At 40.1% G+C, this 27,632-nt stretch overlaps 1 protein-coding gene across 2 annotated transcripts in view; it reads right to left on the bottom strand.

Annotated features, from left to right (window-relative positions):
* Positions 1-24,195, bottom strand: part of DTNA (dystrobrevin alpha) — a 352,112-nt gene extending 327,917 nt beyond the window's left edge. Inside the window, exon 1 of one of the 2 annotated variants that reach the window (XM_084780878.1) lies at positions 24,000-24,195. The gene's annotated coding sequence lies outside the window, so the exon portion shown is untranslated. The remainder of the gene's footprint in view (positions 1-23,999) is intronic. The other variant, XM_084780875.1, reaches the window with a different exon arrangement.
* Positions 24,196-27,632: the final 3,437 nt, after the last annotated feature.

Below are 27,632 nucleotides of genomic sequence, written 5' to 3' on the forward strand. Positions count from 1 at the left end.
ATGTCCTCTTCACTTGCTAAGTGTGGTCCAGACTCCATGTCAATGTTGATGAATGGATGCTTCCTCCTTCTCCCTGTCCAATAATGGGTTATGCAGGCAGGTGGGATGTCACCTTGCAACCGACTGATGGATTTTCTAATGAGAACTTCGAGTAAATCATTCCTCTGTCAACTCAGCATCTGGCAAAGCTTGAGTAAGATTCCAAGCATGGCTAAGACAAATTATGCCATCAATAAAATACTTTTACACCTGGGCTCTGCAGCATTTTCTTCTTACATTATCACTATGTAAAGATGCAAACTCCTTGGTGCTGCAGGAGTTGAGTGTGGAATGTTCTAAGCTATGTCTGTCTTATGAATTGGCATCAGTCTCCATTAGTAGTTTCAGGGGCCGAGGACATGGAGATGGAAAGAAAGAATCCACAGCAGTGCACGCTTTGGCAGCTTTAAGACATAGGAGTTTATTTTTGGAAAGCAAAATGAGTTCTAAAAACCGTAGTTGTAGAAATGCAAGGCAATTTGAAATGGTGTCAAGTTTACACTTCCTGTTCATCTTAAGCAGCCACTAAAGTTTCCCACTGTACAAGTGAAGCTCATTCACTGTCATCATGATCATTAGACTGGTGGTCATTCTTAGCGACATGTTGTTGTGATTCCCCACTGCTTTGCGAAATGTCTTCAAGTATTGATTACGTTCTATGATAGTAGGGCAGTGCATATTTTGCTACAAATATGCAAACCATGACTGACAGATATAAACATTGGTTATTTAAGCATTCATAAGAGTCTTTTCTAATGTTGGCAAGGATTGTTTCAAATTGCATTTGTTCCCTCTTTTCTCCCCTCCTCTTCTCTTCTCTCCCCTCCCCTCCCCTCCTCTCCTTTCCCCTTCCTTACCATCATCTTCTCTTTTCTTCTCCTTTGCTCCTCTCTCTTCCCTCATGTATGTATGTATGTGTGTATGGTGTGATTGTCAGTTTAGGCTCTTGTGTGACATTGTATGCATGTGGGGTCCGAGGATGGGTTGAATGGGTTATCTCCTTGTTTTGGGGCTGTGTGTCTCTTGTTGTTTTGTCACTTACTCCATGCTAGCTAGCCTGTGAGCTTCCAGGAGCATTCTCCTGCAGGAGTCCTACGGTCACAGCTGAGTGTTACTGGTTCCGAGGATACAGACTCAGGTTTTCAGGCTTGTTGAGAACCCATCTCTCCAGCCCCTGGATTTGCTTTTGAAAGAAGTCAATTTCACATGTTGGATCCCAATGCTTTCCACTTTTAGCTGATCACAAACTTCCAAAGTGCATGTAAACACTAGCGGCAACATCACTGTGGAATTACGGTTACTGTCCCTGATTTAAAAGATGTTAAAACACAGGTTTCCAGGGCAACATGCTGTAGTTATATCATTTGCCCACTAGAGTTAGCACCAGTGGCTGAGTCTTTGTGCATGCATGTAAGTAAAGGTTACATTTCAATAGTATCTAAGAATCAGACAGACATTTCCCAGCAAACCAACTAGAGAAAACCGTATGTCAGAAATATGATTTATTAGCGTTTCCTGGCATTTAGAGATAAATCTGTACACTTAGAAATAACACCATTTCTCACAGCCTAAGGTGCCAAGAAAGAAGTTTAAAAGACACATTCTGATTTTTCAGAAAAATCAAAGTCAAAGACAAAAGCCATGAGATGGCTGAGGTGAGTTATAGTTCTGGAAAATCCAATATGTTGCTGTCCCGTCACTCAGCTCCATTGCCCTAAACCTACAGCATAGCCTATTTCCTGCCTAACGTTTAGTTGGTGGTGCTTTAGGATTGGAGGGATCCAGGGTAATATTCAACAGCATTATTAAAGTTGGTGTTATGATTTAGAACAAGACTCAGGATGAGTAGTAAGCCCTCATAAGGTGCAGAGACGTAGAACAGAGACATGTGAGAGCTGTGTGCTTCATGGAAATCTCTTAAAACAACAAGAAGGATGCCTGAGTTGGCCTTGTGACTTGAGCCAGTTGCTGAAATGTTCAGAGACAACGTGTCTCAGGTTTTGTAGACATCTTGAAAACTGACACACAGACACATAACTATTAACTTTGTATATGCCCCTTTTTCTTCTTCATAGTTACAGCTAGTTATTTTAACTGAGCTTTTAGCCATGTTCTGTTACTCTATTATCATTAATCAATCAACATTTTGGTTTGTTGAGACAGAGCTTCATGTAGCCCTTGCTTAAAACTTGCTATGTATCCAAGATTGGCCTTTAACTTCTCCTGCTTCAGTCTTCAAGTCCTGCTAGGATTACAGAGGAACACAACTTTACCTAAAATAAATTTAAAATATTTCAGAGTTAATTTGGTTATGTAGATATCTCTCTTCAAGACGACTGTTTGGTTTTAAACCACAAGCTTCTGGCTGTGGCATCACATTCTCCATCCTCCCAGGAGTGTGTTATCCTCACCACTTGTGACTTGAAATCATCTTGTCCATACAAGCAATAGTTTGTACATTATTATTTTTTCTTTCTCAAGTTAGAAGCCCCCATGCTTGCTCTTCACTAACCAGCTAGTTACGAGGTTATACAGAACTGTCTTTCCTTTTTCACTAATAATATAGCCACAGAGCCTAAGATTTCAGCTGTGCCACATGGTACATTGTCATATTGAACAAGTTGCCAAGCTTCTCTTCTGTCATTTTCTTCTCCTGGAAATCAGAGCAACTACTACACCAAGGGCTTCTGGGAGGCAAGAAATGAGCTGGTAACACAGATGAAATGTTTAGGACAGTACCAGATATGTATTAAGTTTTCAGTGTGTGACCATTATTTGTGTATAGCTGTTTTACATTATCCTAGTGCCAGTTCGTGGAGATGCCTTCTGCAAGGAGGCTATGCCATGTTTATCATCCTTTAGTATACTTCAGTATGCTACACTCATGCCAGTCTCACAGGCAACAGCCCTTCTAATTGCCATATCAATTAGAATAATTTGGTACCCAGGTCTTCATGAATTTGCTGATTATATTGATGCCCTTGAGAGCAAGCATTGGTTTATTGCTTTATACACTATCCATCCTTGGGTTTTCATGAATTCAATGAAAGTACCAGCTGTCATTCTTACCCCTGAACGTCCACAGCTCTTTTGTGGTTGTTACATTGAAACAAATGCTTATTTGAATCTTCCGGGCTATTTAAATGCATGCCATGGGGCTGAGGTCTTCACAGGCATGGACCATTTCCCATCATTAGTGTTAGCCTTCAGGTCCTAAGGCCAGAAGGAGAAATTCTGACAACAGATGACATTAAGATGAAGACCTGCTCTCCTGGTATACACATGTAGCCAATTTTATTCCTTCTCAAGTCTCTGATGGGGTTGAAGACTAGATAGTTTAGTTTTACAAATAAGCTTAGTTGTTTAAGGGTTAAGATGTTTTCAGGTCTAGATGGATGTTTTAAGTTGATAATGACGGCATATGATAGATATTAGTTTACATTCAGAATTTTACACACACTAAGATAGGAAAGATGTTTTCTTCATGGCTGCCAAATACAAATAGCAAATACACTAAAAATGTAACATTTATATAATTCCTGATTATGTCATGGTTCTTCTTCCTATAGGTAGGTTATTGTATATATGTGCAACAATATAAATGTATATGTAAAAATAATAAAAAAGGGAAAAAAGGAGAAAAGATGAGGCTCATGTACCTTTACTCTTTATTTTAGAATGTGTCGGTTGAGAACATCATACACCTACATGATGTATTTTGGTCATATTGATCTTCTGTTCTCCCTTCCACCTCTGTCTGGCCACCCTCATCATTCCCCTTTCCCAACTCCATGTCTTCTTCATTAGTTTTTAATAGTTCATGAAATCTAAGTATTGCTGCGTGCGCGTGCGCACGCGCGCGCACACACACACTCACACATACACGGCTCAGGCTACCAGCTGGAGCATGGGAAAACCATGAGAAAACTGATTTTCCCTCTCCTCAATGCTACCTGTGGCCAACAGCTCCCCAGATAGGAGTTGATATTAACAACTGGTTAAGCTGTTAAGAGATAGAGCTCAGTGGGAGGCCATTGCCAGCCTGCCTCATCCAGAGTCTCTTTCTGCCATGTCCTCCTGGCACATCCCTACCGCTGTGATGCCATCCATCAAAATTTTCTGGCCAGAGGCAGCAGAACTTGGCAGCATGCCCGCGCACTTCAAGAGATGTAAGTTGAACGAAAGCATTTTCTTTACAAAGTTACTCAACTCCAGGGAATTTTCTCATAGAAACAGAAAAATGGATTAAGTAGAGAGGACAGATAAACTGATAAGAGAAAGAAGGACAACTGGCCTAGATAATCATCTGTTCCCATATGGGTAAAAACAATGAAGCCCTGATGTCTGTCACCTTCTTCCACCCTACTCAATAGCCAGAGCCTCAAAACACACACCTGTCATGGGAAATGCAGGACTTAAAAAAAAGTCCTTTACACTTCAATTTGAACTTGGATCTTTTCATTGTTTGTTTCGGAGAAGATTCCTGTGTATCCCAAGCTGGATCTGGACTCCTCACCATCAGTTGTTTCCTCAGGATGCTGGTTCTACACATGGGCACCATTGTCTCCAGCTTTTTGTTAATTAAAAAAACTTATGTCACAGCAGAGTGGTTATGAGATACTCATTCCTTTGGTCTCACTTTAGTCACTGTTGTTTTCTCAACAAGGCCTAAGCTGTAAGAACACGGAACAAAGTCCCAACCTGATGCCTAACTTTAACATGATTGTTAGAAAACATTCACTTTCCAGCCACCATGAAGATGCAGGAAGAAAAACAACTCAAAACAAACAAACAAACAAACAAAAAACCACAAGCAAGGCAGTGAAAACACAAAAACAAAGGATGTGAGCACCGCATTGATACTGAAGAAAATAGCCCTCTTCTTTGAAATGTTGTTCTACTTTGAAAATATAGATAAAGTCCTCAAAATCAATTTGACCAGATAGGAGATATAAAAACAGAACCTTTATGTTATCTACATTATAGCAGTAAATATTACTTTTAGAGTGTTTTGGTTAAAGGGACAAGAGGAACTTATTGTCATACTGGAAAGAAAATGCATTTATTGCTTATAAATAAAAGTTGACATTGCAGCAGGGAAGCTGTATTTACCAACAGAGGATCTTGTGATGGGCTGAGACATGGTCTGTAGATAAAGTGCTTTCTGTGCAAGCGTGAGGGTTCACTCCTCAGAACCCATGTAGATCGTCAGGAGTGGAGGCATGCACTTATAATCACAGTGCTAGGGAGGCAGAGACACGAGGATCTCTGGGCCTCACTGGCCATCTAGTGTAGCCTATTTGGTTGGTTTTAGGCTACTGAGAGACCCTGCCTCTCAAAGTAAGTAGGATGGATCGTGAGGCATTTACTCAAGGTTGTCCTCTAGACTACAGAGGCATGTGCACACATGTGCAAGTCACCCACCAATATGTAACTATGTACACAAATGCACACACACACACATACCATGAGCATCTTTTACCTTTCTGAATTCCTTTTTTCTTGACCTTTTTTTTTATAATGATGACATAAGATCTGAATTTTCTTGTTCTCTTTTTTTATTAAAGCCTTGCCTAAGGGTTGTGAGTGTGATTTGCTTGCCATAGTTGAAAACTGCCAAGCAAGCAATTACTTTAAGAAAGAAGACATTTCATTAGTCCCACTAGAGCTGGGGCCCTTATTTTAGAACCAATGAGTCTTTGTGTTAGACTCATTGCTCCAAATAAAAGGATTTGCCTCCCACACAGTGCCATTGAATAGACACAACATAATGGTGATTGGGAAGTCTAATCCCTAAATGCTGTAGAAAGCCAAACATTTAAACACCCAAACAAAGTAAGTAAATAGGCACTATATAATTAGGCAGAATGTGTGCATGCATGCATACACACACACACACACACACACACACACACACACACAAACATACACACAAACAGACGGACACAGACAGACAGACAGACAGACACACACACACACACAAACACACCTGAAAGGATGAATCAAATATGCAACCAGGGGTTCTGCTCGATCTAAGGCACTAGCCAAGGACAATACGTGCAGTCATCATCAAACCTCTACCCAGATCTAGCCAAGGGACAGAACATTCTCCACAGTTAAGTGGAGACTTGGAACTGACTTTCACATGAACTCTGGTGCTCCATATTTGGCCATGTCCCCTTGATGGGGAGGCCTAATGGCACTCAGAGGAAGGATAGCAGACTACCAAGAAGAGACTTGATACCATAGCATCATATTCAGGGGGAGGAAGCACTCCTCAGTGCAATCATAGGGAAGGGGAATTGGGGGAAAGCGGGAGGGGGGAGGAATGGGAGGATGCATGGGATGGGATAACAAATGAGATGTAGTATGAATTATTTTATTTTTCAATAAAAATGTGTTTAAATAAAAAAACAGTGAAAGAATAAGACAGTCGTATTTTGATCATCCAAAAATGTGTAAAATGTTCAATGGAAGGCAAGTAAGTTAGTCACAAGCTATTCTTTCAACTTACTTAAAAGTCAGCTTTTAAAAGGAGGGAAAAATAGGGAAAAAATGGACTGTATTAGAGATGGAAAGATAAATAAAGATAGAAGAAAAAGGAGAGTAAAATGTAGTAAGGATGTCTGAAAAGTCATTAGGAACCAAACTATTAATGATATACTTTTAAACTCTTATATTTTCTTATAATGCATGTCAACACATATAGTTTAAATGGAATTTTCTCATTTGGAATGACAATAATCCTGTCAAGTGCCAAAGTTCATCTAACAACAACAACAACAACAACAACAACAACAACAACAACAACAACAGGCAGGAGAAGACCTTTGTTGAGGTGTTGGTCAGGGTTATCCCAAAAGCTTCTGAAACATTACAGACTATTGCTATTGATGCTTGCTCCCCATAGGTGGAAGGTAAATCCTGAGTACACCGCACACTTTAGACATAGGTCACCAAGGGCCCTGAGCTGGTACTGACCTGAATGCTCCCTCCCCGAGGACTAGCTTTCATGGTACCAGAAAGTGTCATGCAACCTTCCAAAGGAGGGTGGGAACCAACAGTTCTATGCAGTTATGAATCCTCTAAACCACATCAGAAACCAGCATGATACAATAATTCTAAGGATTCAGTAGTGGCACACATACTCTGGTGGTAACCACCAGCTCTCTAGTTGGACTTAAGAACTTTCAACAAGATGGAAGTCATGCCTAGTGTAAGAAAACTAGCCCACTACCAAGGCTAGGGAAGTCATGGATCTTGGAGGAGAATCTATGACAGCTACTTTACTAAACCAAGATAATTCCTAACTACATTCAAAATACTTGTTTTTACACCCACCTCCGAAGGGGTCGTGTCCCAGAGGCTGAGAACCACTGACATATCTAATGCTCAGGGAACATTGCAGAAGAGAGGGCAGAAAGATGATAAGAGCCAGAGGAAAGAGGTGGGGCATTGAGGGAAGGGGGTGTGAGGGTGGTACTGGTAGGAGCGGAAGGAGGGGCTGGGATCAGGCTGTAAAGTGATTGAATAAATAAATAAAAAAAATAAAAGCCAGAGGATCAGTGAGTTTGTGGTGAGACTCCATCCCCTTGTAATCTCAGGAGTTACCTCGATAGTGACCCACCAGCATGGCCGCCCAACTGTGATCAGAACAAGGACTATATCAGTAGCCCTGCTAACATGGAGAGAAAGCTCAGAAGGCCCCGACCTCACACAAGAAACTGCAAGGAGCCAAGGAATGCTGACAGGTGAGAACTACTCCGTCCCAAGGAAGACCACACTGATTGGTTATCCAATACTAATGTTGAGCTTTGAAAACATACATACACATAACATTATATAGACTGAGCAGGTCATATTCATATACTTGAGAATATAGGCAATGAATTTGAAAGAGACCAAGCACAGGTATGGGAGGATTTGGAGGTAGAAAAAGAAAGATGGAAAATGATCAAATTATATTATCATCTCAAAACCCAATAGAAATAGTCTATTAAAAGGTAATATTGAAACTTAAATGTAAATGATTTAAAGAAAATTTTAAAATTTCAGCCTAAAGTTACGCCTAGGAAACTGTTATTTACTAATCAAAAACCTGAAATATTGGTCATGGGAGTAGATATCAAGAAAACATATACCTGTTATATTTTCTAGGCTTAGCTATTTGCTTCTTGACAGCATAAAGTTATGTAACACGTCCTAAAATAAAATTGAACGACATCTTGTGGCAGGTAGGAGACATTGACTACTTCCCAACTTCGTATGCGTCTCTCTTTTTTTATGCTCACAGGACACTTTAAAATATTTTAACCTTTGACTTCATGTCAGTTTTGTCTTTCCCTGTTGTAGGGTTTGGAACTGTTCACCAATAATTAAAGCTCTATTTGGAAAATGTACTTTATTTTTTTTCTTCAGGGCGGTCTTGTAGCTAAGACTTCTTTTAATCTTACATGACTCCAGGGGAACCTGCTAGAGTGTGGGAGACAGAGAATCCCCCGGGGTGGATCTGATGTGGTCCTGACAGTGATGAGTTCAGTCATCTGCATATGCATCTGTCACTAACAATAAACGGTGACAAGGCCTCCCCAAAAGCGTATTCTTTATAGGATGCAAAGATGCCACCACCCTCACCTCCAAAGACCTTCAAGACCGCTGTCAGCTCTAGAAAACACAAGAGCAGCTGTGATGCCCAAAGACATGGAAGCTATGGGGAACAGGAGCAGTATGCTAAGTGTAGCTCATTGTTTCTGATGACAACTGCCAAAAATCAGACATGAAATAGACTTGATTTGAGAATAGGAACCAATTATGCAAATAATATGTATTTAACCAGAAAGATGGCTTTGGGGTGAATTCATTTTAAACTTCTTTACTATAGTCCCTTGAAAAGACATTAATCATCAAAGCAGATAATGTTAATTTCAATTGATAAAATGTCTCCAAACTTAATGAGCGGAGGGTTGTTAAGGGCATGATTTTGGTATAGTCTATAATAATCGGAAAAGTTAATTCTAGTACAGTAGGTTGGGGAATTCATAGACGTGAGAGTTGCCTAGAAAGCATCTACAAAGCAGATGCTAGGTCCTCTCCCTGAGGGGTAGTCTCTTAGAGTTTGCATTCTCAGAGTTCCTCATCTGCACTGAAGCTTCTTTCTAGATCAGACTTTGAGATTAGTTGCTCTAATACAGGGAGAATTCCGGGGCCAGCAACAATGTCACTTACATTGTCTCTGGAGAGAAATTCATAAGACCATTGCTTTTGAGATCTTTTTTACTATCTTTGGTTACTGGTCAGCCTACTGGGCTCTTATGCCACATATTTTGTATTTAATCCAACAAGGAGTGGTCCAACAACTTGAAAAAAATCTCTCTATATATTTTCAATATATAATTTTATATAAAAGAAAGGGAAAAAGGATGCTTATGGCTAGGTGGTGTTATGAATTTGAACACGGATTTCTACTCACTACTGGTTTTGTTGTTTTTGGTGTTTAGTTCTTTTCTTTCTGTTTTAGTGTTACTTTTAGTTTTAAATGATGTTTCCAGGAATGGACAGCTCTAACTGAGAACACAGGACAACCCAGAACAGCATGCTTCCGGGATGCTGCAGGAGAAGGCAGCCACTGGAGCAGAGGAGATGTCCAGGCTTACTTACTACACTATGCAGGTACAGTGGCCCAGGGAAGATCACTGACTTGGCACTGGGGTGTGGGTTGGGTGGGGTGGGGCCAGTGTTATGGAGTGGTTGGAGTCTTTCCTTGTGGTCTATGCAGCCTAGAGTGGTGGCATGCCCTGCAAACCTCCTAACATCAGCATCTAACCACTCATTTATACCAAGGCACAGATCTATAAAGCTGTTGTTAATTGGAACTAGACCAGCTGTGTCTCTTTTGAGATTCATCCCCCAAGTCATATAGAGTGCTAATTTTCAGTTTACATTTACAGAAATGCATAGATTTTATGTCTACAGTGATGTAATGGAAACTTTGCTTGTTCTTCTTACAACTCAAAACCACGGATTCTATACATAAGACAGACATACAGACCCTGAGAGTTGGAGAAAAGAAGGAAAGCTAGCTGTAGGGCCGAAAAGTCCAAGAAATGAAATTCCTTGATCTTTTCTGTTGCTTCATACATCAAAAGACATTTTCTCTTGCTTGTGGTTCTGCCCAGTTTCTCCGTTCCTATACATTCTAAGACTCCCTGCCTGAAGAGGGGTGCACTCACATTGAGCTGGGTCTTCCCATGTCAATTAACTTCATTAAGAAAACAAAATTCCACACAGAAATGCCCATAGACCACAGCAATGTAGACAGTCTTTCATTGCAACTCTTGCCAGGTCATTCTGGGGTTGTGTCAAGCTGACAGGTAATGCTGACTACTGCAACTATGTTCATTATAAATGGACATAAGTGGAAAGTTCAGATAAGAAAAATAAATATAAGGAAGAACAGAATAGAAGATTTAGAATGAAAAAAAAAGCTAAACCAATAGAATGGTATAGGATTTAGTGGGTTGGCTCAATAGCAGGATGGAAGTGACAGGAAATATTTTCAGAGCTGGAAAATAGAATCATAGGGATCATCAAATTTTAATAATAAAGAGAAATCAGACTGAAGAAGAAAAGTAAGGAAATGTGTGGTGGGCCAGATAAGGGTTCAGAGATTTATATTAGATTATAATCCAGAGAAACAATGGATGTTGTCTTTTACAGATAAAGGAAGTTTGTAGATATATTAAGTTACAGATCTTGTCCAAGGAGAATGTCTTGGGTTACTCATGGGAACCTTTACTGCTTTAAACACAATGGCCTTAAAGAAGTAGAGAAGAATTGGCTGTGGCAAGAGAATGGGGGCTATGATGACAACAGCTGTAGGTTGAAGGGATCCAAAGACGTGAATGTAAAGTTAAAGAACTCAGGTGACCTTCAGCATCAGGGCAGGGACCAGGCTGTACCCTAAAGCCTGCACCGGGAGAAGCCCTACCGACAGCTCGACTTTAGCCTGCGAGCCTGATTTCTCACTTTGGCCCGAACTGAGCAAGTCTATTGTCAGGCACAAGCAAGTAGTCATCAGCTACTTCAGGCACAAGAGACTTCCATATTGTAGGACTATGACAACAGATCTAAGAACCATGCCTCAGAGACAGGGAAGGAAAGAAACCCAAATTATCAGATTGAAAAACTGATTAAAAACTGATGGCTTGAATTCTTCCCAAATTTGAGAAAAGACATAAAACTCAGGAATTAAGGAATAGACTCAGTATTGTCCCACCCCAAATAAAGAAATACTATCTTGGCATATCAGAGTGAAATCTCTTAAAAACTTCAGCCAAGAATCTCTTTTCCTACTGGAGAAAACCAACAAGGATGGGATGGATTCATTATCAAAGAGCTTCCGGGCACAAGAAGGAACATAACACACTTTAAGCACTGTCAAATGAGAATCATTATCATAGAGTACTATCTAGCAAAACAATCTCCAAGCCAGGAAAGGAACAAGGTGTTTCTAGGAAAGCAAAGATTTTTATTTTGTTACTAACAGATGTGATGTGCTTTTGAAGGATGGCCTTAGGCACAATAACTATAGGGTGTAATAGTGCCACACACACCTTAGAGGTAACCAAGAACTCTCTAATTGGACTTAAGATCTACTCAACAAGAGGGAAATCATTCCCAGTACTGGAAATCTAGCTAACTAGCCAGGACTAGTAGTGCCATGGATCTTGGAGAAGATCCTACAACCGCCACTTTACTAAAACAGCACAATCTCTAACTACACTCTAAATATTTGTCCTTGTATATGGGTAAGTATTAAGCCTCACCCATCATCAAGGAAGTTTCTCTTTTCAACATATATGGAGGCCAATTGCAGAAAACTGTTACCAATCAAAATACAGAGTTGTGGGGCTCGGTTGCAATGGACACATTTATAAGACATCTAAGGCTCAAGGAACGTTGACGTGAGATGGGTGGAAAGACTGGAAGGGCTAGAATGTGGAAGGTGGCCATGAGGTTGTGTCTCCTGCTAACATCAGAAACTATTCATGTAAAGTCTCCCCAACATGACTGCCCAGACATGAGCTGACTCAGGACAGCAGACATGCCCAAGTGGACGGGGATCACTAAGAGGCCTCAGACCGCTGGGAAGAACTGCAGGCACCTAAGAAATGCTGAGAGCGGGAGGAATATTCTTTGCCAGGGGAGAGCGCACCCAAACAGTCAGCCCTAAAAACATATACAAGCTACATTATACAGACTGAGCAGGATATATTTAGAAATATAATGTATGTACATATATGCATGTAACAACAATCAATGAAAAATGAGGCCATGGTTTTAAAGAGCAAATGATTTGAAAAGCAAATTTTCTCCATAATATGTGCGTATGTTTAGGGGGAGGGGTAGAAAGAGGGAAAAAAATCACTAGTCTGTAACTCTGTATTCAAAATTAGGAATACGGTAAATCTCTTGTACACAAACAAACAAACAAACAAAAACCGAGACAAAACAAAAGAACAGCCTAAGGAAGCACTCCAAATAAAAGGAAAAGCAGAAGAAATAATAAAGAATCAAGAATCTAAGTTCAGATGCCCAACAGCATATAAAATTCCAGGCATGGTCATGTATATCTGTAAGTGTAGTGACAGTGGGATGGTACTGCGGACAGGAGGATCCTTAGAGCTCACTGAGAAGCCAATCTGACTAATCTATGAGCAGTATTAGTAAGAGAGCATCTCCAAAGACAAGGAGATAGGGTGATATGGTGGAGAAGTATCCAGGAAGCCAGGAAGCCATATCAGCTTCTGACCTACACACACACACACACACACACACACACACACACACACACACACACACACACACACACACACCCCTCATCACACAAACAACAAAAAGAAAGAAGAAGTAAGTAATCTTGGAACATCAATGGTGGTTAAAAATTACATGGCAAACAAAAATATGGCTAAATAAGATGGAGTCTTTACTGTCTTCTTGAACTTTCTAAATAACATTTTACAGTTGAGGCATAAACTGCAACACTCTCTGATGTGTTAAATATGTGCAAAGGAAATAGCTAACATAAGTATAAATGAGATATGTAGAGGGATGTAAAACTTCTATGTTTTACTCAAATTTAAAAATCAGAGCAATAGACATTGAAGTATTCTATAACTATGATTTGATGCTTAGCACAGTTGCTAAAAACCTATTATGAAAAGCTGTACATTTGGAGCACTGCGCACAAAGAAAAAGGAAGTGTCCTAATAGCTAGGAGGACAGTAGAAAAATCACCAGAGAAAATAAAAAGAAAGAACAAACAGAAACTAAAACAGTAGGTTTAAAAAAAAACAGATGGGCCTGGTGGCACTCAGAGGAAGGATAGCAGGCTACCAAGAAGAGACTTGATACCCTATGAGCATATACAGGGGGAGAAAGTCCCCCTCAGTCACAGTCATAGGGGAAGGGAGTAAGGGGAGACTGGGAGGGAGGGAGGAATGGGAGGATACAAGGGATGGGATAACAAGTGAGATGTAATATGGATAAATTAATAAAATATATTTAAAATTTTGTAATAAATATAAATGGCACAATAAACAAACTAAAATATAGATTTGCAGCAATAAAAAGATCCAATCATATTTATCTATAAAGAGCTTAAATGGATTGCAACAACTTAAGCAGACACAAAGTATGATGATGGGAAAAGAAATGTGAAACTAGTGAATATTCTTGTCAATAAAATACATATCAAAGAAAACAAAATTGTTAGATACAACAAAGAATATTATGTAATGAGTAAAGTAAACATATCAGGAAAGTTTAGCAATCTTAAGTGTATATGCACCAAATAAGAGTTATAAAATATACAAATCCAAATTGGTAGAAGTTAAAGGAGAAGTAACTGCAAGCATTGCACGTTTTCACTAGTGTAGACAATTAATTGAAGTAAAATGGAGATAATACAATAATACAGTCAGCCAGCATGATTTTCTATGTGTCAACAGATCACCTCACTGAAACAGTCCACTCCAGATTCTTTGGTGCATACACCCAAATGCACCACATGTTCAAACATAAAATAGCCCTCAACAGAGCCTTTGGCACGTGATTGCTGCTGGAATAGGGAATGGAAGTTTTCTTTAACGGTGTGACCACTGATATATTGATAACACTCCAGAGTAGGCTCATACTCAGGAGAACTCAGCCAAGAATTAATAAAAAATACAAAATATAAGTGTCAATCAAATTAGAAGAATGGAAACCATGCAAAGTGTTTTCTATGACATAATGGATGAAACCAGAAACCCAAACCAGAACAGTTAGCAGAAAATCGGTGAGCACCCGCAATGCAGAGACACTTCTGAACAACACATGTGTCAAAGAGGGAAATAACGAGAAATTTATGACACTAAATGCATATAATTGAGGAGTAGACAAAACTTTAAAGTGATACCTTGTGTTTTCTCACCAGAATTATAAAAAATGTGGGCACTACAAACTCAAGGAAAGAAAACTGGAAAATTATTATACAAGCAGAAATTAGTGAAACAAAACACACTGATAAAACAACAGGGAAGCCGAGCATGGTGGCAAGTTTGAGGCCAGCCTGGTATACCATGACAGCCTAGGCTCAATGCTGACACAGAGAGCCCTGTCTCAAAATACAAACAAACAAAAAAACCAAAAACAAACAAACAAAAACCACAGAGGGCAGGGGGAAGTAAATGAAGTAATATGTTTCATTACAACAGAAATAAATTGAGCAACCTCTCATAAGGCTAAAAGAAGACAGAAAACACAAATTAACTACAGCTGTAATTAGACAAAAGATATCGCTTGAGACTCTGCTGACTTCAAAATAATATTAAAAAAGCACTTGAATTATTTTATACAAATATACTCAATATGTTAAATAAAGTGGACAAATTCCTCCCAAATTTAAATTTCCACAGCTAACACAGCATGAAGGACGCTAGAATTGTACTGTGACTAACACTGCCTTATTGAGCATCTGACTTTATCCACACCATGACGCCTTAACTCTGAGCATTTCAGGATGTGACAGTGCAGAAGCCTCAGTCCTCTGAAGAGGTGGTTGAGTTAAAATTCAGTTGTTACGGAGGATCCTAATGCAATGTGACACGTGTCCATAGGAGCACAGGAGTGTTTGTAAAGGGAGCCCTGGCTGCTGGCGTGTAGAGAAAAGCTCCTGTTAGGAGACAGCAAGGAAAAACCAGTCATTTGCTAATCAAAGCAAGAAACCCCAAGACCAACAAAATAAAATATGCCAAAAGCTTGATAGTGACCTGTCAGCCTCCTGAACTGTGAGGATTTTTTCTTTTCCTTCTCTCTCTCTCTCTCTCTCTCTCTCTCTCTCTCTCTCTCTCTCTCTCTCTCTCTCTCTCTCTTTCCTTCTTTTTTCAAGACAAGATTTCTTTGTCTAGGCTAGGCTGTCCTGGAACTTGATTTGTAGACCAGGATGGCCTTAAATTCAGAGATCCACCTGCCTCTACCTCCCAAGAGCTGGTACTAAAGAAGTGCATCACCACCAACTGGCTAGAGGATCTTTATGGTAATTTGGTCACTCAGTCTGTAGTATTTTCCTATGGCAGCCCTAGACTAATGATGTAGGTTGCATTTCCTCACAGCTGTCATCAAATACCTGACAAGAGGCAGCCTGAGGGAGGAAGGGCTTGTCTTGGCTCAGTTTGAAGGTGTAACCCATCATAGCCATGAAGTCATTGGGCCAAGTGCTCAAGACAGCTGCCACATTGTATCCACAATGCGGAAGAAGAGCTATGAATGCTTGTGCTTGGATGACTCTCTCTCTCCTTTTGATTGGGCGCAGGACACCGTGGCCCATGGAATTGTACCTCACGCACTGAAGGCAGATCCTCCCCCCTCAGGTAAGCTGATATAGAGAATCCTTTACAGATATGATTAGGTTGTAGATATGAATATGTTGTTTCTTCAGTGATTCTAGACCCCGTCAGGTTGATAAGTATTAAGCATCACACAAGTACTAAAATGACTGATTTAATAATTTAAATTCTGATAAAAGAGCATCCCTCTTGCTCCTGACACGAATATTGATAACAGCACCACAAAGTACATACAATATTGGTTATGAATATGATGAGAATAAAAGAATTTGGAAGTTTTAAATAATAATGTAAAAAGAAACCAATGATGAAAGACAGAACGATGAAGAAATGGAATGTGTTATTCCCACAAATAGAAACACTTCATTAACAAATAGGATTTTCTATTGCTCTGTTTTTTTAGTTTATTATGGTTTCTGTCTTTATTTTTGAGAATTTCATACATGTATGCAATGCAGTATGATAGCAACCTGCTACCAGTTTTCTCCTCCACATTCCTATTGACATGTCAGCATCCTAACTTCATCGTTTCCTCCTCCGCCCCATTATTCACAAAGTCCAATCAGTGTTGACCAGTGTGCATAAGGGTGTGGCTATCTATTGCCGCATGGGAAACCTATGAATGGTCACATCTTTAAAAAGAATAATTCTCCATCTTCCAGCAACTACCCACTGACAGTAGCTCATTAATGAAATGTGACCTGGAGACTGACAGACAAATCATTCTGAAATTTGCATGTAAAAACAAAGGAACTAGAGTAGCTGAAGAAACTTGAGGTTAAAGTGGAAAGACTCCGTCTACATGATTTCAAGACATGAAAACATAGTTAATATCACTAGACATTTAAAAATGCCAGTGAAAACCACAGTAAGACATTACTACCTACATAACAGAATCAATAAAATTGTCATAAAAACAATATTGTTTGATTCCGGTGAAGAATCAAAGTCAGTCCTTCATGCATTATTGTTAACAGTATAAGTTCATCTCCATACTGTTGGAAGAGTTTGACAGTTTCAAATAAAAATGTACAAGCAATTCCTGATATTTTATTCCCTCAAAATAGCACCTACATTCAGACACACATACACACACACACACACACACACACACACACACACGTGTATGTGTGTATGCATAGTCACAGTAATTTTTATTTTAGTAGTAAAAAAATCTGAGAAAATGGGTGCTTTTGATATTTGAATGTCTAAACTGTCACCATGCATGCCATAAAATACTTCTTATCCATAAAAGTTAGAAAGCTTGTGAGACATACTCATCTACACACACAAATCTTGAGAGAAATGAATAGAATGCACAAGCAAACCTTGAAATTGCATATAGTGCAACTCCACTTACGTTGCATTCCTGAAATGGCAAAATTGCAGATGTGGCAATAAGTTATTCACTTCAAGGAACTGGGAAAGGAGGAAAATGGAGTAAAGTTGTTATGGCCATGAAAGCACAGCGTGAGTTAGCCACATGGTGATGAAATCTGCTTGTCATTATATCAGTGTCAGAATTCTGCTGTAATATAGTGCTGTGGTTTTGCAAGTTGTTGCAATCTGTTGAAAGGCTGGGTAGATAGGCCATGGGGCAATGGGTTCTTGTTGTGCCACTCCTTACAACTGCAAGTGCTGGGTTATCTTAACATATAAAGCTTGGTCTAAACTGTGACTGGTCACATTCTAACTGTGCAAGTTATATCTACCAACAAAGAGTACAGTCACAGCATGAATTGGGATTTTTTTTTAACATGCATTTCTTTTTATAGAAAATACATGGTAGCAAAACTATTTTGTCCACATGAGTGAAGTGGCCAGATACATGTTTTGATTTCTGCATAATGTTGGTAGAATCAAAGAAGTTCAGTAGATCCAGGCTTGATCCTTTTGGTCTTAGCCTGTACTGGTTTTCAGATAGGCTGTCTAATACATTCTCCTAAAGCATAGCTTCTATCATCATTCCCCAATGAAAGACACTGCTGGAAAACACTGGCAGCACAGATTTCACAATTGGTATCCTTTGACTTCCTTGCTGAGGTTTTCTGTAATACCCCAGTTGCTAAGTTCTATGACACAGGCACTAATAAGTCTACTTTTACTTTAAATAATAAATAACATTAGATGAGGGAAACTCGGTAATTTTTATGTGGTACTCATTAGATGTATCCACTCAGGTTTTATTTTGTTTTTTTAACAAGGATAGGAACGAATTGCACTTCTGGGGGTTGGTGTTGGGTTGGACATGGTCATATGACTTTTCTAGGCCAGTGAAATACAGGAATCATTGAGTGCCACTTTCTGGTGAAGACTTTTCCAAATGGTAGTGTTTAAACATAATCTTGTGTGCCATGGTGAAAGATATTGATATTCAGGGATTTATACATTTGTATACTTGAATGAGGAAGATGCAAGATAGAAGCTCACATTGCCCACTATGAATTATAACATTAGCAAGAAAAAAACTGTCATTTTTCACTCGCTGAGATTTTGTGGTTATTACTACAACATAGCTGTGCTAATTACTTATATATTATACATAAAACCCTACAAAAGGACACTGTGCTATAGCATTAAGCTGTAAATTACATTTAATGTATTATTCAACAGTGCTATTCCTAGCATTGTTTACTCCAAGACATACATACTATAAAACCAAGAAAAATGTAAAATTCAAGTCTTGTGTATTATTATTTACAGTGAATAAATTACTTACAGTAAACTTATTTATTTTAAATAAGTGAGAACCACAATTACTCTGTGATACCAGGCTTTGTATAAGCAGAGCACACAAAGAAATAATATATCACAGGCTTCTAGGGGACACATAAGTCATGGGAAATATATCTGCTACCTTCAGCATTTCCAAGAACTTCAAAGAGGAGACACAAACACTGCACATGTTCACCATGCATGAACTCATGCTTGATATTAATCCTATCAGCTTCTCAGCAACATTCACTAACATTTATCATTAGGTGCTAAGGCCTTTGATTGCATTACCATGTTTAGCTAATCATCATTTCTCTTTGTTAATGATATGTCCCACAGAATTAGGTTAACCTTATTTGGAATTTTCTCTACTTCTTACCACAACAATTACATTGATTTATGTCAAAAGATCTCAATGTACAAATTAACAAGATAATTTAATGGAAGTTTTACATTGTACTCTATAATCTCTTTGCAGTACTCAGTCTAGACAGACATTAGGGAAAATGGTACAAGTGGTTGCAAAGTCTGAGTTTATTCCCAGTCATAGAGGCTCTAGCTATTACAGATATTTCCTGAATAATTTGAAATGCTAAATGTCAAACTCTTAACTTAGAGAACATCACTGTTTATAGTACTCAAGGGGTCATGTTTAAAATTTAAACATACACATAATATGAAATGGGAAATTTCTCACAATTTAGCACTCATCTCTTCTTATTCAGGCATGATATTGTATATAAAATCATATATATCATTTATATATATATACATATATACACACATATATACATACATATATATATACATACAATATATATATATTACATATTTAACTGGTAAAATATGAGCAAAATGTGTTGATATAAAAAAACATTGTTTTCTTTCCATTAAGTTGTATTAAGGGAACAAAGAAACCAATTCTGAGGGCTCATGTTTTCCAGCACTGATGGAAGTGCCTCCCGGAGCCTCCACACTCAAGTGTAAAGCTCCTGTCTAACTCTTTGACTGAGGTCATGGCTACTGTTCTTACGCTTCAGTCTTCCCTTCTTTAAATAAAGGAAGGTAGATAATTACAACAAATGCAAACATTATGTGGATGCTTTATGAAGTAAATGTCAATTAAAATATACAGAGCTCATAGGATAATATTCATCTCATAGAAAATGTTCAATAAATATTTCGGTATTGTTACTTTAACACACACGCATTTTCCCTTCCCTTCCCTTCCCTTCTCTTCCCTTCCCTTCCCTTCCCTTCCCTTCCCTTCCCTTCTCTTCTCTTCTCTTCTCTTCCCTTCTCTTCTCTTCTCTTCTCTTCTCTTCTTTTCTCTTCTCTCTCTCTCTCTCTCTCTCTCTCTCTCTCTCTCCCTCCCTGCCTCCCTCTCTCTCTCTCTTCCTTCTCTCCCCCTCCTCCTCCCTTCCTTCCTCCCTCCCTCCCTCCCTCCCTCTCTGACTCTGAAACTTCTACACTGCCCTTGGGCATTTCAGCAAATCTTAAGAACCAAGTGATGAATCAATTAAAATTCTATTTGAGACATTTTGTGACCTTAACCACAGCTGAAAAAGAAAACCACCATTTAGTTTGAAAGCAGTTGTTTCTGCAAGGAAAGAAAATGACTGTTGTTGATTAAACTTACATAGATTTTTGGGAATGGCGTAATAACCGAATAAAGGTAGCAATTTCTCCGTGTGCTTTGAAAAGTAATAGGAGTTCTGCAGTCCCCCACCATGTCCACAGGGGAGAACGAAAAGAAAGGTTAAGGGATAACTAAAGGGAAACTCATGTCTCTGACTCAGAAGATGATTCAGAAAGTTGCTCTGCAAGCTCTGCGGAAGAAAACTGGACCTGATCACCTCTTGGCACACAACTTCTCTACAAACATGGTCACTTTTCACTTATTCCTGGGCCCTATCTTGACTTCTGTGACCTATCCAGGGGTCCTGGAATGAGGATTGTCACTCAGTTAACATTTCCTCTTGAAGAAAATCATTTATTTAACAAGACCATTTTTTTTTCTGACGACCTTCTAAAAGTGGCACCTCTGATGGGCCAGGGCTCACACATCAACCCATCCCTCCCTGTATGCAGTGTCCTCTACCCAGCACCAGGCAGAGAGGGCACTCTGATCCCCACAAGAAGTAATACAAAAGTCTTCCCCAAACCAGAGGGGTGGGACAGTGAATGGAAACCAGGTCAGAACCCCAACACTAGATAAAAGTAGCAAGAGAATGCATCTCTAAAATAAGTATCAGAGGCCAGAAAACTGGAACATTTTTGAATCAGTTATAAAATGATACTGATATACATCAGGGTATTTATGCCTTCAGAACAACCAGCATTTGATATAAAGACTTTGAGAAATCTCATGCTATCATGTCAGGACTTTTTTTAAAAATTAATTTTAAAAATTTAATTAAAATTAATTTTTATTTATTTTAATTTTATTTATGCTGTTATTTTATTTTACTTTCCCCTCTTTTTTTCACCTTACGAGGTCCTTCGTGTATATATTATGGCTTCTAATTTAGTGTTTTTATGGGATTCCTAGTGTGTTGTTTGAATAACAAAGAGAATCTATGCATCTATATCTGTTTCTTTTGCCCTTTCTTGAGCTCTTTTCCTTCTGTTTGTCTTCTTTGATCCATTCTGATGTATTAGTTTTTTCTTTTACCTTATTATACCTTATTATAGTATATATATTTTATCATTATCCCTTAGAAGCTTGTTTGTTTTCTAATGAGTAACAGAAATGGGTAGGTGTGGATGGAAAGAGGGGTGGGGAGAAACTGGGAGGAGTAGAGGGAGGGGCATCCATAATCAGGATCTATTTTGTAAGAAAAATATATTTTCAATGAAATGAAAAAATGTTAAAAAAAAAAAAAAAAGAAAAGAACCTTCAGCATCACAATATTTGCTCCTGGTGGCATGCAATGCTCTGATCACAATGTTGGGTTCCAGTGTCACAAATAAACATGAGGCTGCAACTAGGGGTGTGGAGGCACAGGAGCGCTGGCCACTGCAGAGCTGGGTTAGAGCTCACACCTACAGAGCTTGTTTTCATGATTGCATAATTCAGTTGGGTTATAAGGATCTTTTACTCACAATTTTGAGAGTGTGAGTTTGAAGTTATGCAAGCCGAGTTTGATTCAAGTGAAAGAATGAAAGGCAATCCATGAATGTCAAAATAAGTTAGAAACTTGTTACGTGAAGAAGCAATTAAACTTACTTTAAAAGTAACAGATGAAGACTTATGAGAGACGTCTGTCCCCAAAAGCGTATCTTATAAAAAACTCCATGATCAACTCAAATGAAGAGTTACGCTCTACACACGTGAAACAGGGTTGAGCCCTCAGAGACTTTTTCCTTTTCATCATGGCTCATTTCAAACAAGTGGATGTGCTTAAAAGTATGCCGACTTAGAACTAACGAGAAAACGTGGTTTCGGTCTTCATTTCTACAGAATTGTGTAGACAGTACAGACAACTGGTTAAAAGACAGGACATACATAAATGCCCTCAGAATACAGCCTGTCCTCTTATCAGTGGCAGTTGAAAGAGAATTTCATAAGCCGTTTTACTTGGCTGCCCAAACCCTTGTCAGCTTGATTGCATGAAAGATAGTGAAACTTATTAAAAATGTTCTGCAAAATGAAAATGGTATTCGAAAGAAAATCATGAACAAGAAAATGAGGTAAGGAAAATATGCTCTTTAAACAAGTAGACTGTAAACAAACACATAGGTTGAGCCACCTACTTGATCAATTATGTCACTGAGAGATAGCAACTACCGGGTTTAATCTTGTTGTGGCATCCTGCATTGATCTATAATAATTTTATGAAACTTGGTGAACTGTGTCAAGAGTAGACTAGCCAATGGATATTTGCTGTAATCATGGCAAAAGAATTACAAAAAAGAATTAGAAGGGATTCATCTTTAGGAAGTTTTCGGTTACTGAGCATCTCCTCGCCACTCAAAGCTCAGGCAGCTAATAGCAATTCAACCCTGTGAAAGAGATTTTGTCTGGATATCCTTTGTGGGAAAGAAAAAAAAAAAGGTGGCTGCTATAATATAGCCTACCTCTTATGCCAGTGGGAGAACTCAGAAAAGTATTAAACTAAACAACACCAAACTGTTTATGTGAACTCACTGAAATAAGCCAAGTATAATAAAATAATAAGAACAAGAACAAAAACAATTTCATATACTACATAATGTTGCAACAATATAGGTATTTATGTCAAACGGACACAGAACCACAGTAAACACCAGTAGAGATGAGAAGAAAAAGGAAGGCTGTAGTGTAAAACTCAACTCAAAAGCTCTGTTTTGGAGCAAAAATGAACCCATTGGGGCTATCTATTGCTAGTACACGTCCCACCCTCAGTCCCAAGTTCCTCTCTTATCTTCCCAAAGCCACCGAGTCCCAAGGCCATCCAAGAGCCGAATTATAAGGTCAAGACCTAATGATACCTCTGCCTCCCAGCATGCCTTTGCCAGTCTCCTCTGGTTTGGGCACTCAACAAAGTCATCTCTCTACCTCCCACTTTAGGTACCAGAATGACCCTCCCAGCTGCCCTCTGTCCAGCCCAGAACTCCAAAGTGGGCAACAGGCTAGGAAGGCTGGAGGCAAACGGGAAGCCCCCCCCCCGCAATCCCCACTGCCCACTCGTGCTTGGCGCTCCGCGCGGCCCCGCGCCGCACTGCAAAGCCCGCCCCACGCCGCCGCGGGAGAGACCGGCTCGCGGGTTTCCCGGTCAACCCCGGCGCCTCCCCCACTCTCCTCCAGACTTCCCCAGCCTCGGTGCTATCCCTAGCGGGGGCTGGCTACTCTGCCTCCCCGCAACACAGCCCAAGACGACAGCGACCCCGAGGGCAGATCCCGACGGAACACCTCATCCCGCGGAGCCCGCGCGGGGAGCCATGGGCAGCCCTGGCTTCGGGTGGGCTGCAGCGAGGGGGATCCACCTGCCACGCGCATCCCGCCGCAGCCGCCGCCGCCCCGCGGGCCCAAGGCGCCGCCCCGCCGCCCTGGGAGGTGCCGCCGCAGTCCGGGTACCCCGCTTACGCCGGGAGCGGGCGCACAGGTGGGAAACCCAAGAGTGGGCGCCGGGGCGCAGCCCTTCCCCGCCGCCCCGGCTCCAGACTTTGCCTGGCGCCTGCCCTTGCTAGGGCGCCGGGTCCCTGCGCAGAGGCTGCCGCGGGTCCTGGCGCCTCCAAGGATCAGAGGCTCTGGGTGAGGGACAGCGCCACAGCATAGTCCCTGCACCGGCTCCTCGCCTGGCACCCCGACCCCCTGAACCCCTGAGCTCTCTCTCACCCGAAGCCCTCAAGGGAGCAGTCAACGTGCACACACACCTTGCAATGGTCAGGCGCCTGGGTCACCTATTCGCCAAACTCTTAGAAGGTGTCCATCGTCTGCAGGGAGGTGTGGGCCCAGAGTGGGAGCCGCTCTCTGATTATTTAGTAATGTTGGAAGTGCCGGGTCCGCTGCCAGAGTTGTGGGTCATGTGGGCACAGCGGAGGCTGGCTGCTGCCTGTACCAGGGTTTCCTGAGGATCCTGAAGCTATGATCTCATCCTCCTCATCCGCCTCCCCCGCCCCTCTCCACGGACGCGCACGCACAGCACACACACACACACACACACACACACACACACACACACACACACACGCGTGCACACCCCCGCGCGTGCACGCACTCACACTATGTGGTACAAGCCTCTTCTCTGGACCCAAATATTTCTCCTGGGAAATACAGTGTTTATACTCACTGAAAAAAAAGAGAAAATCCTTTCAGATGAAGATTTTTCTCCTTCAAAGCTTGATTTATGTGCTTTGTTTATTTCCTACAGTTTTCTATCCTCACGTGCAGGGTTTTGAAACAGCGTTCATATTAAAATTAAAAATAATGGTCCTTTTATATTGACCCAGATTTTGATCCAATCTGAAGGACTCAAACAATGCAATTACCATTTAAAATAGAGGCAAGGGCATGCCAGGCTTGAATATGGAATAGCAAGTATATCTTGTATGTGTGCGGTGGTTTTCTATCCCAAGCTGCAAAGATTTCCCAAGCATTACCTCATTTATTTACAGAACATCTTTGCAGAGGAGGTGCCTGTGAAGGCGAATAGTATTGGCACTTCAGATACAGGGAGGCATAGGTAAGGGAACATAACCTATGCAAGCACACAAGTCAATATCTTACCATAAATATTAATTATACTCCCACCCAAAGGCTCCTTATTCATCATAATCAATTCCTAGAAGATAGATTACTGAAAATAATGACAATATTATTTTTTGTTTTCTATCAACTGAAATTAGAAATTCATTTTACTGTATGTATGCTTGCATATAATCCTTTTTGTGTATTTGCATATATCTCCAGTTTTATATCTATATATAATTTGATTTCTTTTGTATGTGTGCTTCCATACTCATTTGCATTTTAAAATTACCTAGATAGCAATTTCGAGCAATTTCAGTCAAAGCATTTGAAGTAGTCACCAATTTCAGAATTGTGTTTCATGCAAACCCTTTTTAATGCCTGGCATTATGTGGAGAGCTGTGTTGTGTTTGAAGTAGATGAAAAACTTTGGTGCATGGAAACTCTTCTCCACCAGCTCATACTGCAGTGCATATGCCGACTGACTGGAGATGACAGGCTTCAGTATTTTGGGTATTATGATTCATCGCAAAACGCAGCCTCTCCTTTCACTTGATGATGCCGGTTTCCTGGTCCAATCCTGTCAATCTTCTGTGTCCCATGTTTGTCAGTTAAGACCTGGCTTCCAAACGCCCAGACAGCGTGTTTCCCCTTGACATCCCTCTGTGGGTGAGCCAGGCTGACACAAACACCAAGCGTTACCATTATAAAAGTTCTTGGGAAAAGCACATTCGGTTGTTTCTATTCAGGTGTACATAAAACAAAAATAGCAGCAAATTGGACTTCTGATAATCAAATGATAAGAAAAACGGTAAGAGCGAGGCTTTGTGACGGTAGTAGAGTGATAAAACCACTGGAAAGGAGTCGGAGTTGAAGGGAGGAATAGTAAAACAGTCTTCTCTTGTTAGGGCTCACTAGCTGGTTATCAAGTGCACAGCGGTCAGCTCTGAAAACATCCCCACAAGTAACACCACACGGATGGACAAGCTTGTTTGTATGCAGGAATGTATATGCATGTAACAATAATTAACGAAAAGAGAGGACATGGATTTAAGAGAGCAAGGAAGGCTATGAGGAGAGTATAATTATGTCATAATCTCAAAAAATAAAAACAGAAGAACAAGTTTCGTGTGAGTGTAAGTGCTTTCTAAATTTTGATGCATGAAAAGTAAATTCAGGAAATGGTAGAGTCTCTTACTTTTCTTAATCAACCTTTGGTTGGTTTGTTTTATAATCTCGTGGGAATTTGCTGACAAGGCTACCCATGAAGAGGCCCCTCTGCGTGATTCAAATGTTAAAGGATGGAAGTGAAAAAAAGAAGGAAATGAATAGGCCGGTCTACCAATGAGGTGTGTGAGGAAGAATGACAGTGGAAATCAAGGCAAAGCCATAGTAGAAGAAGTGAACACTAAGATCCAGGGAGAAGAATCGAACCCCAAAGCATAAAGTACATGTTCCTAATGAAAAGGCAGGCTCTCAAGCTTAAAGCAAAACAATGGTAGTTCGTACTTTTAAAAAAATTGCAGACTTTTTCCATTGCTTTTTAGAAGTATTTCCTGAGACTTGAAATAAGTTGAAGTAGACATCCCTGTGTGCTTGACTTACAAGCAATATGATAATTCTCTTTCTTCTTCTACATGTGCAATAGAGATATTTAATGGTGGAAATATTTCTAAGATTTATTTTTATTTGTGTAAATGTTTCTCTGTGCGTACATGATACATGTATGTGGATGCCCAAGGAAGTCGCAAGTGGTTGTGAGCTACAAAGTATGAGTGCTGGGAACTGAAGTTGGGTCCTCTGGAAAGTTCTGTAATGCTGAGCCATATCTTCAGACCCTGGGCAACATTTTTAATGTTAACAATGTTAACAAAAATACGATTTCTGGTTACATTTACCCTGGAAAATAAAGGGCTTTTATATATAATCCTCATTTTTGGAAAACAGGTGATAGTTACTATATAACTTGCTTTACTTTATGCCCAAGAAAACTTGTTGAATATTAAGTATATGCTTCTACATAATAGGTGTGTTATAGGCCATATATGATGGTAATTATTATCTATGAACTGTTAATCATTTATAGGCTTACAGAATTAATAGTTTTGGAGTGTTTCAGACACATGACAAGAAAAAGAATTCAGAAGACTTAAAAAAAATGCAGAGACATACCTACTCTATGAGTTAGGAAGTCTCCTGCCCCACAAGTGAAGGCTACAACACAAATTCTGTTCTTCTTAGCTACTAACTAGATCTCAAGAATGAAAAGCACACTAAGCTCAACACAAACAAAGGAAATAAATCAACCAACTGGACAGTGGTTTAATACACTTACAGGGCTTTTGCCCATGTGTGTGAGATACAATGTTTTGAGGCCAAGGCAGGCTCCTAGCATATTTCTGAAGACTGACATTATCCTTCTGCATTGTAAAAATTGTTCAGCCTCTTCTGGCAGATGCTCTGAATTCTTTCTGATACCTAAAATGTTCAGCAGCCTTCACCTGTTTGCTTCCTTTTAGCTTCTACTATGGGACCCATCAGACTTAGGGCATCGCCTTCTGACCCACACCTGACGTGGTTCAGTCATGCCTGAAGCACTCATAATTGTGAAGCGCATCTGAGTGTCTCGTTAATAAACAGCAAGGGTGTCCCCTCTGCTTTCTTATGTGTCACCTCAAGATGCATATGTATATAAAGTTAATATACATTTTCTGGAAAAACTCTCCAGTGAAGCCTGGTCCAGTCAGCTGTTAGGCAGCCAGTGCTAAGGCAGCCAGTGCCCCCTTGTTTTTCTTGTGGTCACTTTCCAAGTCCCCTAA

This window comes from Acomys minous (genome assembly GCF_964271855.1).
Source record: "Acomys minous genome assembly, chromosome: 4".
NCBI classification, from domain to species: Eukaryota; Metazoa; Chordata; class Mammalia; order Rodentia; family Muridae; genus Acomys; species Acomys minous.